This window comes from Podarcis muralis, chromosome 2 (assembly GCF_964188315.1).
Source record: "Podarcis muralis chromosome 2, rPodMur119.hap1.1, whole genome shotgun sequence".
Taxonomy (NCBI): domain Eukaryota; kingdom Metazoa; phylum Chordata; class Lepidosauria; order Squamata; family Lacertidae; genus Podarcis; species Podarcis muralis.
In genome coordinates this window covers 120160141-120172966 of record NC_135656.1, presented here as the reverse complement: position 1 = coordinate 120172966, position 12826 = coordinate 120160141, and the positions used below count along the sequence as shown (strand labels likewise).

Sequence of the window (12826 nt, the reverse complement as noted above, 5' to 3'; positions counted from 1 at the left end):
AAAAATCCCCGAGGAAGGAAAGTCCACCACCTCCCGTTCAAAGAGCTCTTACTGTCAGAAAGTTTTTTCTGATGTTTAGTCGTAATCTTATTTCTTGTAGCTTGAAGCCATGGGTTCAATTCCTACCCTCCGGAGTGGGAGAGAACAAGCGTGCTTTGTATGTCCTGCATCGAGCAGGGGGCTGGAAGAGATGCCCTCTGGGAGACCTCCAACACTGTGGCTCCGAATTGTAGCTGAAAATCTTCCCAGAGCTGCAGAAGAGAACTTTTAGAAGACATCTGAAGGCAGCCCTGTATCAGGAAGCTTTTAATGTTTTATGATGTTTTTATATGTGCTGGAAGCTGCCCAGAGTGGCTGGGGAAACCCACCCAGATGGGCGGGGAATAATAATAATAATAATAATAGGTGCTGGACTTTGTCTCCTGGCCTCATCAAATGCCTCTTTCTCCCCCTTCCTTATTATTTTACCAGCTGGCTTGAGATGAAGCTTCTTATCTGAGTTCGCTTTCCTGTCACATCTGCCTTTGAGCTCTCCCCACCCAGCACCAATCTGATCTTATGCCGCAGCTTTAAAAACAGCCACCACAACCCTGTGTTTGGGTTGGAGCTCAGACAGCCCTGTGCTGCAGCTATTTTTTTTAGAAAGCGGTTTAACTACTCCAAATGTTGTAAGAATTTATTTTCTGTACAACTGGCTAGCTCTCTGGGGAGTCCCTTGTGGCCGGAAGCAGGCTTTGAAATGCTGCCAGCAATTAAACAAAGTTATTGGCTGCTGGTTCAGGAGGCAGCTGGCCGGCCTTTTCGGGGATTTCCTTTCCATATATAACGCTCCCTGCCTTTTCTGGGAAATCAGGTGAGAGCGAAGAAGTTGCCATTTCCCTTTTGGACAGCAGAGGGCACTGCTGCACCATCAAAAGCCTCTTTTGCATAGAGGCGGCAAGGCTGTTGAATGTTGACAGCGAATAAAATCCATGCAAAGGAATCAGGACTGGCCCAAGGCATTTTGGTACTTGAGCTGCACCACAAAGAGGAGAGCGCAAAATATGGTCTGAAGCTCAACATCAAAAAAACGAAGATCATGGCCACTGCTCCCATCACCTCCTGGCCAATAGAAGGGGAAGAAATGGAGGCAGTGAGAGATTTTACTTTCTTGGGCGCCATGATCACTGCAGATGGTGACAGCAGCCACGAAATTAAAAGACGCCTGCTTCTTGGGAGAAGGGCAATGACAGGCCTAGACAGCATCTTGAGAAGTAGAGATGTCACCTTGCCAACAAAGGTCCGTATAGTTAAAGCTATGGTCTTCCCAGTAGTGATGTATGGAAGTGAGAGCTGGACCATAAAGAAGGCTGATCGCCGAAGAATTGATGCTTTTGAATTACGGTGCTGGAGAAGACTCTTGAGAGTCCCATGGACGGCAAGAAGATCAAATGCATCCATTCTTAAGGAAATCAGACCTGAGTGCTCACTGGAAGGACAGATCGTGAAGCTGAGGCTCCAGTACTTTGGCCACCTCATGAGAAGAGAAGACTCCCTGGAAAAGACACTGATGCTGGGAAAGATGGAGGGCACAAGGAGAAGGGGGCGACAGAGGACGAGATGGTTGGACAGTGTCCTCGAAGCTACAAACATGAGTCTGACCAAACTGCGGGAGGCAGTGGAAGACAGGGGTGCCTGGCGTGCTCTGGTCCATGGGGTCACGAAGAGTTGGACACGACTAAACGACTAAACAACAACAACAAAAAGATGCTACCGTGTTTGAGAGTCTCTCTTCCTTTGACAGCTGGGAGTAGGAACCCCGTTGCAGCAAAAGACCAAATAAATGAACAGATTCAGCAGCTTTGCTTTTAATTAACCCTAGCTGAAGTCTCCCATTTTTTGCGCTGAGCATGCATAACTCTTCTGTCTGTGGGAGACAAACATCTTCAGCCTTAACTGGACTCCTTCCTTGCCTCTCTAATGTCACCTGCAGAGAAGAAACCAAAACTTTAAGTGTGGTTTATATGCAGTTTATTTATTGCGCTATAATCAAAGCAGTCATATAAATGGGCTCTTCGGTTGTGGGACTAAGGTCAGCCAGGAAGGCCCCCCCAATGCAAGAAGGCTGGTGTGACACATTTTGAAACGAATCAAGGGACACGTATTGTCATTGGAAAACAGATGGGGGCTGTTCGGATCATTAAATCCCGAGCCTGGTATTGCCAAAGTGTGTCACTGGATTGCGGCTGATTGGTTGTATAAGCAAAATAAGCGAGTCACACGGAATACATCCAACTGAATGATTTATTTGTGCTTAGTTTCCTTGGGCAAAGACACACAATGTGACAAGGAGCAACTCGCTCGGGTTCAGCTTCATTCTTTCATGCTCATTCATTATCTGCAAAGAAACAGCAGAGAAACAAGGAGAGATTAAGTCCTGGTTTTAGAAGAGGAAGCAGGTTTTAGGAGAGGAAGTCCCCTCGGAACTTCTTCAGGACCCACGAATCTACGGGAACAAACTTTTTCTCAGAGGGACTGGGTAAATGAAAATGGGCACAGATGGAGTCCTTGCCATTGTTTTCCTGGGTAGTAAAGGTAGAAGGTAAAGGACCCCTGGATGGTTAATTCCAGTCAAAGGAGACTATGGGGTTGTGTTTTCAGGTGAAGCATAGGAGCATAGGAGCATTCTGCCCTGTGGTTTTTCAGGAACTGGTGTTCACCTGTCACCTCTAGCTTACATAAACTATACCAAATTTTAGCTGGTTTTAATTTGCACTTATAGCTGGGGCTTTCAGACGACTCTTTTTTCACCTGCAGCAACAGCCTAACTTTGATAACCTAGGAAGCAAAGCTGGGTGGTGTTTAATAATAATAATAATAATAATAATAATAATAATAATAATAATAATAATAATAATTTATACCCATCCCTCCCCAGCCAAGGCCGGGCTCAGGGCGGCTAACAAGCAATAATAAAAACAAGTTGAATGAATACAACTTAAAAACAAGATTAAAATACAACATTAAAATATTGAAACATTAAAATATTAAAATGCAGCCTCATCACAGGAGGAGAAAGGAAAAAGAAAAGGGGGAGGGAATCAAATTGGCTCCAAGCCAAAGGCCAGGCGGAACAACTCTGTCTTACAGGCCCTGCGGAAAGAAATCAGATCCTGCAGGGCCCTGGTCTCATGAGGCAGAGCGTTCCACCAGGCCGGAGCCAGTGCTGAAAAGGCCCTGGCTCTGGTTGAGGCTAATCTAACTTCCTTAGGGCCCGAGACCACAAGGGTGTTGCTATTTATGGACCTTAAGGTCCTCCGTGGGGCGTACCGGGAGAAGAAGGTGAAGCCCTGTCCTTCTCACCCAGTGTCAGCTCTGGCATGTGTAAACGAGACCAAGTCTTTTCCCCGGCACGACACACATGCACCAACCACTGTGTTGTCAGTTGCCCCTTGCGTCTAGGGTTGCAGAGTCCGGGGCTCAGGCCTAAAAGTGCCACTGTTAACTTTGGTGTCGAGAGGCACGATGAAAACGTATGCAGAAGTCACTTTTGCCAGGCCTGTCCCATCCCTAAAAAACCCCACTGACAGGATCTTTGTGATAGACTGGGCTGATGAAAACATGGGTGCTTGGCTTACTGGGTTTATTGATGACCCTTTCAGCGACACAGGCAATAGTGATCACCACAGCGGCAGCGCACACACACGGAACAACGGCTGCCGGTATTACGATGCCGAGGCCCTTTACTGTGGAACCTGCAAAGAGAAAGCGCAGGTCACCAAGCACTGCAACTAAATATATCCCTGACCCATTAGGCCTGTTAACAAGCTGAAGGTATGGGGACTGAGGGGCATGCGAAATAACTCCCCTGAAGCTGATGGCATCCAGTAGGTTTCTGTGGTCTCAAAAAGCAGACGGTACTTTCAGAGACAGGGATACTGCTAGGTGTTTGTCCTCGCATACAAAGCCCTAAACGGTTTAGAAACCAAGCACTAAAAGCAGAAGGGGTGTGGGTGGTGCTGTGGTCTAAACCACAGAGCCTAGGGCTTGCCAATCAGAAGGTCGGCTGTTCGAATCCCCGCGACGGGGTGAGCTCCCGTTGCTCGGTCCCTGCTCCTGCCAACCTAGCAGTTTGGAAGCACGTCAAAGTGCAAGTAGATAAATAGGTACTATTCCAGCAGGAAGGTAAACGGTGTTTCCGTGCGCTGCTCTGGTTCACCAGAAGTGGCTCAGTCATGCTGGCCACATGACCCGGAAGCTGTCTGCAAATGCTGGCTCCCTTGGCCAGTAAAGCGAAATGAGCGCTGCAACCCCAGTTGTCCGCAACTGGACTTAATACTTAAAGGTTAGGGGTCCCTTTACCTTTTACTAAAAGCAGGCTTCCCCACACCTTGGGGTTTTCTCTGGGGTGGTAGGACTGGAACTCATGGCTTCGAGTTACAAGAAAGGAGATTCCAGCTAGCCATACGGAAAATGTTTCTGACAGTAATAGCTGTTTGACAGCAGAATGGTTTCCCTCAGGTTATGGTATTTAAGCAGAGATCGGGAGGCCATCTGTCATGGATGATTTAGTTGAGATTCCTTTCCTCCCCATTGGATCCTTTGCTTTTGCTAATGGTTTTTACCCCCACGGAAATTCCCTGCAAGTGGATTAGTCTTTTCGCCTCTATTCACTCCTAGCCATTATGAGGCTTTGGGCTTCCTAAACTCTTATGCTCCTCAAGACTGTCACCTCGCAAGGAAATGAGTCTATTTGTGGATTCCCTAGGATTACAACCCTAAATCACAACCCAGGAAGTGTATATAACTTAATTAGTTCTTACACCTGCTTTCGGCATTGGGTGCCCTTTTAAATGTGTTGGGCGGGGGAGAGTTATTGGATTGTCTTTGTTCTTTTTATTGCGTGTTTTGTGGTGTTTTTTAATATATTGTGAACCGCCCTGAGATCTACTGGTATAGGATAGTATACAAATTTAAATAAATAATACAATACCCATTTCGTTTCCCCTGACACACAGGTTTTAATTAAACACATCAAACCCATTACAATAGAAATGTTTTGAAGATAACAAAATAAAACAGAAGCTGCCTGAATTGTCCATGCAGCATCTTTTGAGGGACTCACCTAAAATTACCATGATTTTCATATTCTCACTCATTTTGTCAGCAACTGAGAAATTTAGTAACCTCCTCGCTGCTCCCTGGAGAGAACATTGCAAGTTAGCTCATGACAAACGAAGCATGCACAGTGGTACCTTGGTACTCAAACACCGAAAACCTGGAAGTAAGTGTTCGGTTTTTGAACGTTTTTCAGAAGCTGAACGTCCGATGCAGCTGTCGGCTATTGTTTGCGGGGCACCTGCACCAATCAAGAAGCTGTGCCTTGGTTTTTGAACATTTCGGAAGTCAAACCAACTTCCGGAACAGATTAAGTTTGGCATTTTTGTTTTTGAGGCTTTTTTGATTAATTTGTTTTTGTGACTGTGTGGAACCCAGTTCAACTACTGATTGATTGATTGATTGTGTGACTGCGGAAATGGATAAAAGCCCACCATCTAAACAATGACCGTCACCAGTACAGGTAAGAAAAAAAAGCATACATCTACAAATAAAACCATATCATCATTCTAATCTAATCAATGTTTGTAATTTTTGTTATGATTTTAATTTTTATCATCTACAATACTGTCTTATTTATTTTATAGTACAGTAGTACATTGATTATTGCTTTCATTTTATGGATCAATGGTCTCGTTAGATAATAAAATTCATGTTAAATTGCTGTTTTAGGGGTTGTTTTTAAAAGTCTGAAATGGATTAATCCTTTTTGCATTACTTTCTATGGGAAAGTGTGCCTTGGTTTCGGAACGCTTTAGTTTTGGAATGGGCTTCTGGAACAGATTAAGTTTGAGAACCAAGGTACCAATGTATACATTTGTAGGAGATTTATTTCCATATGAATCTACCCAGACCCTGAGATCATCTTCTGAGGCCCTTCTTCGTGTGCCTCCTGCACAAGAGGTCTGGAGGGTGGCAACATGAGAAAGGGCATATTATTATTATTATTATTATTATTATTATTATTATTATTATTATTATTATTATTATTATTATTATGCCTTAGTTGCTTTGTATTCCACTCTTGATTGATTACTAGTTCATATCTGTATTGGATTTTAAATTATTTTATATAGGATTTTTTAAAAAATTATTTTATTTTCAATGCAAAATCATAACAAAAATTACAATCATTGATTAGATTAGAATGATTATATGGTTTTATTTGTAGATGTATGCTTTTTTGACTTGTTTTTTATTTTGTTTTCCTTTTTTTGGTATGTTTTGTTTTTCTTTCTTGTTTGTACAGTATTATTTTGGATTATATAGGATTTTTTTATTGTACAGTGGTACCTCGGGTTACAAACACCTCGGGTTACAAACACTTCGGGTTACAGACTCCGCTAACCCGGAAGTAGCATCTCGGGTTAAGTACTTTGCCCCAGGATGAGAACAGAAATCGTGTGGCGGCGGCGTGGCGGCAGCGGGAGGCCCCATTAGCTAAAGTGGTACCTTAGGTTAAGAACAGTTTCAGGTTGAGAACGGACCTCTGGAATGAATTAAGTTCATAACCAGAGATACCACTGTATGCTTGGAGTTGCTTTTCTTGTTGAATCACTCCCAGACATTGTTACCGGAAAAATCCGAGGGCTCCCTTGGACAAAACAAAGACACCAACCAGGATTACTTGGAGCAAAACAGCAGCCTGTAGGCTTGGCCTTTATTGAACTGTTGCAACAGGGTGTTCCCCTCACTTGCAGGAGAGAGGAAAGACCCAGAAAAATAGTGTGCAAGGTCTTATAAAGACTTTTGAAATTCCCCTCCTCTAGGTCAAGCCCACCCCCAGAAACATCATGCATACATTACAGAAAGGAGGGGTTGAGGGAGGAGTTGGTGGTAACCTGAGTGTCTTGTCACCTGGCTGGTTCCTCCTTTCCCCCCTCCCTATGAGTCACTTCCAGGAGACAAAGGGGAGTTTGCAGTTTCCTGCCCCCAGAGGGAAGATCTGATCATTGTCCTTTGTTTCAGTCCATGCTGAATCCACTCCCATATGCAAGTTCTTTATGATCTTGATTGTCTTCTGTCTGGGATCATCTGGGCAGGGCTCCTGCAGATGTGCTGAGACAGTGAAGGGATTATGGCTGACCAGGACAAAGCCACCCCCCTTTGATAGTTCTTGTCATATGGAGTAAAATAAAATGGAACAGTGCAAATCCGATGTATGGTTGATTTTCTATGAATTTATAACAGAAATGTGGCGTATGTAGTATGTGAGTGTGTGTGTGTGTAAACAGAATGATTGGGGTGGGGGGGGTTCCTGCTACAACATTAATCAGGAAACAATTCAGAAATGGAATGAAATAAATGATCTGTAATAATCCATTCTGGAGATAACTGAAAGTCAAGGTATGCATCTATAAACTAAACAATTCTACAGTCATACCTCGGGTTGAATGTGCTTCAGGTTGAGTGCTTTCGGGTTGCGCTCTGCAGCAACCCAGAAGTAACGGAGCGCGTTACTTCCGGGTTTCGCCATTCGCGCATGCACAGACGCTCAAAATAACGTCACGCATATGAGCGGAAGTGGCAAAACGCAACCCACACACATGCGCCGTGGCGTCTTACGTTCTATTCAGGATGCGAACGGGGCTCCAGAACGGATCCCGTTCGCATCCCAAGGTACCACTGTACTCTCAATGATTTGGAGGGGTTTTATTGGGGGGGGTAGTTCTACAAGAATACCAAGCAGACAAAAGTAAGTAATCCTCCAGCAACAAGGGTAGATCTAGCTTCTTGACCACAGCTGGACTATTGGAATATTCCAGAGAGATGCTTCTGTGCAGCACACAGACTTTGAAATTGTTATGGCAAAAGGACGGCCATTTTGCAACACATAAGCAGTGGCCATTTTCTCCCTGAGCTCAGCCAGACTGAAACAAGCAAGCAAACCACTTTTTGAGAGCCGGCCTTCGGTGGCTCCAACAGCAGGAAACTCCCTGAAAACAGATCTGCGCCAACATTTCGCACCTCGGTGTCTGCCGTTGCTGTTCAGAGTCCCACAATCTCCCTCCCAGTTCTTTTAAAGGAAGCATTTCCATCTCTCTAGACAGAAACTGCATGGAGATATTACATGGGAAGTGATTCACAAATGGAATCAAACCAACTAAAACATCCACTGCATGCAACATATAAATGATGGAGCATTCTATATGAGGTTGTAGAAAGAACTATGCATAGATATGAACAGTATGCCGATATAAATCAGTGTGTAAATATTATAGTGTGGAAACAAGAAAACCAGAAGAGGGTTAGAGGGAAGTGGTAATCCTGTGAGTTTTAGATTACTAATACAGTGGTACCTCGGGTTACATACGCTTCGGGTTTCAGACTCCGCTAACCCAGAAATATTACCTCGGGTTAAGAACTTTGCTTCAGGATGAGAACAGGAATTGTGCGGGAGGCCCCATTAGCTAAACTGGTGCTTCAGGTTAAGAAGAGTTTCAGGTTAAGAACTGACCTCTGGAACGAATTAAGTACTTAACCCGAGGTACCACTGTATTGTAAGAATGTATAAATATATAATATGAAAATCAATAAGAACAATTGCAACAAAATAAAAATAAAGAGGCATGCGGGGGATGGGATACTGTGTGAAGCTCCATCGCTTTCTCAGGCAAGGGATCAGGCAGCCACGAAACCTTCATTTCGGAAAGTTAAATGGGAAGAATCATCTGAGCCACGCTGGGAGAATCCTCTTTCACCATCTCTTAATCCTCCTCTGCCTCAGAAACGGATGATGGGAGTGGTAGTCCTGGCCTTTGGCTTGGAGTCAATTTGATTCCCTCCCCCTCTTTCTTTTTTCCTTTCTCCTCCTGTGATGAGGCTGCATTTTAATGTTTTAATGTTGTATTTTAATCTTGTTTTTAAGTTGTATTAATTCAACTTGTTTTTATTATTGGTTGTTAGCTGCCCTGAGCCCGGGGAGGGTGGGGTATAAATAAAATTTATTATTATTATTATTATTATTATTATTATTATTATCTCCAGGTGGAAAAGTTTTAAGGGTTACAAAAAGAAAAAAGAGAAAACACCAAATTAAGCAAAAACAAAAAGGAAAAAGAAAAAAACACAGAAAAATAGAAACAAATAAAAACACAACGAACATTCCCATAATTTATCTTTCATTTGCTTGTTTCCTCCTCAGACCTCCCTTTTTTGTATTCTAGTTCGGTTAGCTATTTCAGCAAATTCTTTCCATCTTTCCCAGTTTTTGTCCTATAATTTATCTTGATATAATCTCACTTTACTTTCCCTCCTTTCACCAATTAACAGTCTATTTTTACTTAATCCTTTATAACATTTCTGCTAAAACCACATAGCTTCATTCCAACATCCTTCTAACATTCATTAATTTTAATGTTTCTGTAAATAATCTTTAAATTTCTTCCAATCTTCTTCCACCGACTCTTCTCCCTGGTCTTGGATTATGCCAGCCACCCTCCAGTTTTCAAAGCTGTTCAATTCTTACCTTATCTAAGCACTGCAAAATAAGATGAGCTTGCTAAGGAAGCAGCTCCCTGCAGCTGCTTCGCTCTCCTTTCTCTGTTGGTTTTCCTATTGCTGGGTTTTGGAGAGGGAGGGAACGGGAACCGAGATAACATTCTTCCCACCCCCTTTTTTAAAAAAAGCTAATTCCAGGAAATCATGCAAGAACAAATAAGCGATTCACGAGCCTCTCCCCTTTGAACACCAGGGGGCGTTCCACGCCCCCCCCCAAAGCTATACCGTATGTTTAACATACATATTATTACAGATTTATTGGTTTGCAAAAGTAGAATCATAGAATCATAGAGTTGGAAGAGACCAGAAGGGCCATCGAGTCCAACCCCCTGCCAAGCAGGAAACACCATCAGAGCACTCCTGACATATGGTTGTCAAGCCTCTGCTTAAAGACCTCCAAAGAAGGAGACTCCACCACACTCCTTGGCAGCAAATTCCACTGTCGAACAGCTCTTACTGTCAGGAAGTTCTTCCTAATGTTTAGGTGGAATCTTCTTTCTTGTAGTTTGGATCCATTGCTCTGTGTCCGCTTCTCTGGAGCAGCAGAAAACAACCTTTCTCCCTCCTCTATATGACATCCTTTTATATATTTGAACATGGCTATCATATCACCCCTTAACCTCCTCTTCTCCAGGCTAAACATGCCCAGCTCCCTTAGCCCTTCCTCATAAGGCATCGTTTCCAGGCCTTTGACCATTTTGGTTGCCCTCTTCTGGACACGTTCCAGTTTGTCAGTGTCCTTCTTGAACTGTGGTGCCCAGAACTGGACACAGTACTCCAGGTGAGGTCTGACCAGAGCAGAATACAGTGGCACTATTACTTCCCTTGATCTGGATGCTATACTCCTATTGATGCAGCCCAGAATTGCATTGGCATTTTTAGCTGCCGCGTCACACTGTTGGCTCATGTCAAGTTTGTGGTCAACCAAGACTCCTAGATCCTTTTCACATGTACTGTGAATAGTATGTGCTGTTGAATAGTGGGTAGACATAGCAGACGACACAGCGATTTCTCCAAAGCAGCTCTTTATTTTTAAGCTGGACAGAACTGAACAGCAAACAGCTCAGCCGGCCTGCTTTTATAGGCAGCCGGCTGTCAACATTGTAGCAACAACAACCCAGGGTTTCCCACCTAAAATAACTGACGCGGACCTGAGTGAAAACTACATACACGATATTCCTGGTGGCCAGGGTGAGAACCTCAATACATAACATGTGCAATGTCTCTTTTTTCAAGTTACATCTTCTACAGATCAGTTTCGACAAATGCATTACGACACAGAAGCATTCGTGGACTGGTGACCCCTTAAGTGATCACGGGTCATGGAGCAAGATCTTTTGCCCAAGAATCTGGTTAGCAGCTGGCGCAGCAGCAGCACACTCCAGCCTTTGCCAACCTCGTGCCCTCCGTAAGAAGTCTTGGACCCCAACTCCTCATCCGTCCCAGCGAATGTAGGCTAGGCCAGGGGGTGGGGAAACCTGTGGATGTCCTCCAGGTGTTGATGGCTGAAACATCTGGCGAGGCTAGGTGGCCCAAACACCATGTAAAGCTGTGTCCTATGGAAATCGGGAGCCAGTTGCCTCCACCTCTCAGCGAAGTCCGTCTCACAGGGTCATTGTGTGGCTAAACATGGGGGTTCCTTTGGCACTTCCACAATGGGTGCCTCTGTCAACCCCCCAGTTACAAGCTGACAGCCGGAGGGTATTTTATTCTGGGAGGAGCAGAGCTGCTCAGTTCCCCCAACAGGGCGAGGACCCCACAGAGGACTTCATATACATTGAAACTGCCTCCCGGATTGCTTGTGTGTGTGATCCCATCTTTCCCCCTTAAGGTCGTCCATCAAAATTCGCCTTTCCCTCCAGAAAGGTCTTGTAAGAAGCGTCTTGCCTCTTCACGTTCTGCTGCTATAATCAAATCAAATCAAATTTATTATGTGGTGGAAATAACTGGCACCTCCCAGATCTCCCCTGACCAGGTTGAAGTTGCTTCCTGGTTTCTTTGTTTTGAAATGCAATACCAAGTTTGCTCCAGAACAAGGAGATGATGTTCACACACCCACAAGTGTCTCCAATTTAACCCTTAGAATAAGGAAACTGATATTTATACACACATCTCCAGCTCAGCAGTTTCGTCAAATATGAAACCGGGCACTCGATAAATTCCCCAGATGGTTATTGATTGACAACTGTTATACAAGAGAGGGCTTTCTCCTTCAACCTTAAAACCAGGGGGTGTGGCAGCATGCCATTCTGAGGGGTTTTTTGTGTGTGTGTGGAGGTCTAGGCATAGAAGCTATAGAGGAGCTTCTGACAGCTTCACTGATCCCACCACACCCCATAAAATAATCTGGGGTGTGTGGGGCACTGTTGAAAAGATGAAGCCAGACTGCTCAGCCTGTCTGTGGATTTTTCTCAGGGCTACGGGAAAGGAGGAAAGTGTTAAATTTTTCTCTCCACACTGGCTGTAAATCCAGAATGGTTTAACAATGAATCCCTCTTCCCAGGGAACTTTGGGAATTGTAACGCTGTATAACACAGCTTTAGGGACGCGGGTGGCGCTGTGGGTTAAACCACAGAGCCTAGGACTTGCTGATCAGAAGGTCGGCAGTTTGAATTCCCACGATGGAGTGAGCTCCCGTTGCTTGGTTCTTGCTCCTGCCAACCTAGCAGTTCAAAAGCTCGTCAAAGTGCAAGTAGATAATTAGGTACCACTCCGGCGGGAAGGTAAACAGTGTTTCTGTGCGCTGCTCTGGTTCGCCAGAAGCAGCTTAGTCATGCTGGCCACATGACCCGGAAGCTGTACGTCGGCTCCCTCAGCCTATAGAGCGAGATGAGCGCCGCAACCTCAGAGTCGGCCACGACTGGACCTAATGGTCAGGGGTCCTTTATAACGCAACTTTTTAACATCTGGTTCTCTGTATTGCCGAAGTTGTGACGTTTACATACGTTTTGTGTATTTAGCGTACGGTTTTATGGGAAATGGATGTGTTGTTTATTTTATTTATATATTTAGAAATATGTGTAAATCACTTATTCAAAGAGTGTGTATTATAAGATATAGATTGCACAAAACAATTACCACACAGATAAAAGCAGTAAAACTTCTTAAAATGAATGTGTGCAACTCAGTTCTAAAGTCTGCTTGTAATGTGTGTTGCAGTGAGAAAGTTTTTGCATGCTGAAAATCAACGTACAGATCTGTAGTTTTCCTGGCAAGGTGGCTGTGAGAT

The 12826-nt window shown here is 44.2% G+C and overlaps 1 long non-coding RNA gene across 1 annotated transcript; it reads right to left on the bottom strand.

The window, feature by feature from the left end:
- Window positions 1-1993: 1993 nt before the first annotated feature.
- On the bottom strand, window positions 1994-9709 carry LOC114592512 (uncharacterized). The gene is made up of 4 exons (XR_003705465.2): window positions 9566-9709; window positions 5105-5180; window positions 3618-3734; window positions 1994-2377 (listed from the first exon to the last, which is right to left on the bottom strand). It is a non-coding gene; the product is annotated as an uncharacterized LOC114592512 (long non-coding RNA).
- Between the last annotated feature and the right edge of the window lie 3117 nt (window positions 9710-12826).